The sequence below is a fragment of the Nomascus leucogenys genome, chromosome 10, assembly GCF_006542625.1.
Source record: "Nomascus leucogenys isolate Asia chromosome 10, Asia_NLE_v1, whole genome shotgun sequence".
NCBI classification, from domain to species: domain Eukaryota; kingdom Metazoa; phylum Chordata; class Mammalia; order Primates; family Hylobatidae; genus Nomascus; species Nomascus leucogenys.
The window spans coordinates 24396155-24400274 of record NC_044390.1 but is presented as its reverse complement, the minus strand read 5'-3'; the positions used below and the strand labels follow the sequence as shown (position 1 = coordinate 24400274).

The 4120-nt window shown below is 34.8% G+C and overlaps 1 non-coding gene across 1 annotated transcript; it reads right to left on the bottom strand.

Annotated features, from left to right (window-relative positions):
* Positions 1 to 310: 310 nt before the first annotated feature.
* On the bottom strand, positions 311 to 417 carry LOC115837193. The gene has a single exon (XR_004032210.1). It is a non-coding gene; the product is annotated as a U6 spliceosomal RNA (small nuclear RNA).
* Positions 418 to 4120: the final 3703 nt, after the last annotated feature.

The following is a 4120-nucleotide window of genomic DNA, read 5'->3' as shown; positions in this document are numbered from 1 at the left end:
CGGTGTTTGGTTTCTTGTCCTTGCGATAGTTTACTGAGAATGATGTTTTCCAGTTTCATCCATGTCCCTACAAAGGACATGAACTCATCATTTTTTATGGCTGCATAGTATTCCATGGTGTATATGTGCCACATTTTCTTAATCCAGTCTATCGTTGTTGGACATTTGGGTTGGTGCCAAGTCTTTGCTATTGTGAATAGTGCCGCAATAAATGTACATGTGCATGTGTCTTTATAGCAGCATGATTTATAGTCCTTTGGGTATATACCCAGTAATGAGATGGCTGGGTCAAATGGTATTTCTAGTTCTAAAAAATATGGAACGCTTCACGAATTTGCATGTCATCCTTGCGCAGGGGCCATGCTAATCTTCTCTGTATCATTCCAATTTTCGTATATGTGCTGCTGAAGCGAGCACCTATCTTTCTATATTTCTATCTATCTAATTTATCTATAATCTGTTTATCATCCAACTGTCTATCACACTCCCCTCCCTCTGGCAGAATTATTGCTCTGGAAGAAGCAAACTGGCATGTTGTGAGTGGTCCTATGGGGAGATTCATCTGACACAGAAGTAAGAAGTAAGACCACCCAACAGACAGTGAGGAACTAAGACTCTCAGTCCATTAACCTCCAAGGAACTGAATTTTGCCAACAATCACATGAGTGAGCATGAAAGCAAATTTGCCCCCAGTCACACCTTCAGATGAGAACACAGACTTGGTCAACCCCTAATTATAGCTTTGTAAGAGTTATTGAGACAGAAGAACATACCTAAACTTAAACTGAATTCTTGGCTCACAGAATTCATTATACTACAATAGCTAATTCATATGTGTAAAATTATGTGTATATTTGTTATATACTGCTGCATTATTTGAAATTGCTAAAACACAGAAACAACCTAAATATCTATCAGAAGAACAGCAGTTGAATATGTTAGGGGACATTCATAAGATGAAACATGATACAGCACTTAGAAAAAATAAGAATGTTCTTTATGCACTGATATGAAAAGATAATCCACATATAATTAAGTTATAAAAGCAATGTACAGAACAGTGTGTATACCACACTACCGTTTGTTTATGCATTTAAAACATTTCTGGAAGGATACACAAGAAACTAGTAACCATGGGTACCTATTTTGGGGGACTGAGGTGGGTGGAAACTGGGTGTCTAAAGTACAGAGGTGGGAGGAGAACTTTTAACTCTGTAACATTTTTCACTTACTGACTATGAAACAATGTAAATAGATTAGCTATTCCACAAATTAGTTAATTGTTTAAATGCTTAAATGGAAAAATAAGTAAAATATATGTAACAGAAATGAACTTACTTTTTAAAAACAAAATATAATGTTGAACAAGAAATAGAATACAATTGGGTATACATATATACCACATAGAACACAATTTGCTTTTTCTTGTTATTGTTATATAATACAATTATGTAACAATAATACAATTTGCTTTTTCTTATTGTTATATAAGCAAATATCAATGTTATATATTATTGATTTCCCTGCTATTAAAATATATACAAATACATGTAATTATTTTAATATTGATATTTTAATATAAATATCATCTGTGTATATTGAATACATATTCCATATATTAAATATATATTAAAATGTATTTTAATATCAGGCAAATCAATAATATGTAATTTATTGATATTTGCTTATATATTAATAATTCAGAAGTATAATGGGAATGATGCTCAATTTCAAATTTAGGTTCCTGATTATTTTTGGAAAAAGGAGGTGAATAGGATTGGGAAAGGGGACCCAGGGAACTTCCACTGTATCTTTTATATTTTTATTTCAAATTAGGGCATATAGATTGAAAAAGTTCAGGCCAGGTGAAGTCGTATGCCCAGTGCTTTGGGAAGCCCGAAGCCCAGGTGGGAGGATCCTTTGAGCCCAGGAGTCTCAGTGACTGAGCCTAGGAGTCCGCAGTGTGCTATGATCAAGCCACTGCACTCCAGCCTGGGCAGAAAGACCTCATCTCTAAACAAAAAAGAAATAAGAGAAAGCTCAAAGAAGAACAGATGTATGGATATACTTAGTGATTTAAGGTAAATAAATTATTTTAGGAAAGTCATTTAAATATATTTTATATTTTAATGATATTAACATTATCTGTGATTCTGTAAAAATCATATAAAATTTAAAGGTGGTTATAAATGGAATAGTCATTGGACCTATTTAAGAGCCTTCATACAAAGAAACATAAAAGCTCATGTAGCCATCTTCAATATTAGAGACTATGAAAGTAAAAATGCCAGTGTGATTAGGACCCATTCATTTTTAATTACTTTACCAAGGCAGTTTTATTTTATGTTCATATTAGCAAATGAATCTATAATGTAGCTGAAGATCTCTTAGGATAAACAAAGCATTGTAAGCTCACTATAACAACAAAAACTAAACCAAACCAAACAAAAAAGTATAATATTTCAAGCAAAGCAGAACCAATAATAAGTATACACACTCAAATATGAGTAATTCTTATAACACCAACTTAATAAAATCTGGGTATTTTTCTGGAAATCAGGTGTCTTCTTGTTCAACCTATTAACCCAGTATAAGAATAGTCTCTATAAGACCCCTGAAGGATGGTGTTTCAGTTTTTATTTCTACTCAGTTGGTTCTAGTTATGCCCTCTTGGCTATGCAGAGCACATTCAATTCCTCATTGTATAAACCCTTTCAAATATTTGAAAACTGTTTGAAGTATCTTCTACAACTTCCATTTCAAAGCTATACATACATAATTTTTAATAATTTTTTTGATAAGTAGTCCTGGTGTTGATTAACTGTCTTTTAAAGTGCTTCAGTTTGTCAAATTCCTTGTAAATTTGGTCCTCAAAATTCACTCTGTGACTACTCTACAGGCAGAATTTAGGAGCCGAAGAGTCAGCTGCTTACAGGTATTAGATAAATCAGGCTTGGTGTAGATCATAGTGAATTAGACTGCCTACCATGGTTTAAAGACAGTACATTAGTCAGATTAACTGCTGTAACAAACAATCCCCAAATCCCAATGATTTAACAGAATAAACATTTATTTATTTTTATGTTACAATGAAGATTAGCATGGGAACTCTGCTCCATGTAATAAATAGTTCAGGGGTGCCGGGTGCTGTGGCTCACGCCTGTAATCCCAGCACTTTGGGAGGTCCAGGCAGGCGGATCACGAGGTCAGGAGATTGAGACCATCCTGGCTAACATGGTGAAACACCGTCTCTACTAAAAATACAAAAAATAAGCCGGGCGTGGGGGTGGATGCCTGTACTGCCAGCTACTCGGGAGGCTGAGGCAGAATGGTGTGAACCCGGGAGGCAGAGCTTGCAGTGAGCCGAAATCACGCCACTGCACTCCAGCCTGGGTGACACAGCAAGACTCCATCTCATAAATAAATAAATAAATAAATAAATAAATAAATAAGTAGTTCAGGGGTCCAGGCTCCTTCCATGTACTGCCCCCATTATCTATTACATCTATTCATCTATAGTTGAAGTCTTCCAACTATATCGTTTGTATGAGTCTGGCTTACAAGATAAGAAAGTGATTATTGATCATCTTATAGGCAATTTTTTCTGTGGTCATTCCTCAAAGTGACATACATACTTTTAACTGTATTTGATTGGCTCAACTCAATCAAACAGCCATACCTAATTTATTGGGAAATGCAATCTAGTTCTGTGCTCAGAAAGAAAAAATAAATAAGATTCAGTAAATACATAGCATTGCTTTTCTCCAGAGGATGACAGGTACCCAGCTCAAAACTATTAATAGCACATGAGTATGTTGGCTCAGTGTTCCCATATCTTTAAATTTTCAAGGGATACTGAAATTTTGTTTTCTTCATTAATGTGACCTCTCCTGATTTTTAAATGTTGACAACTAAATTACTCTTTTGAAGACCTTGTGTGAGCCAAAATAAAATATATGTCTATGAACTAGATCCAGTCCGTAGGTCAACAGTCTGCAAACTTTGGACACACTACAACATTCTAACAGTGAGCATTGAGGGGTATCAAAGTTCAAGATCTCTTCTTTTACGGACTGAAGGTACACAGTGTTTTAACATTGTGCTACCATGATAGTTGGAA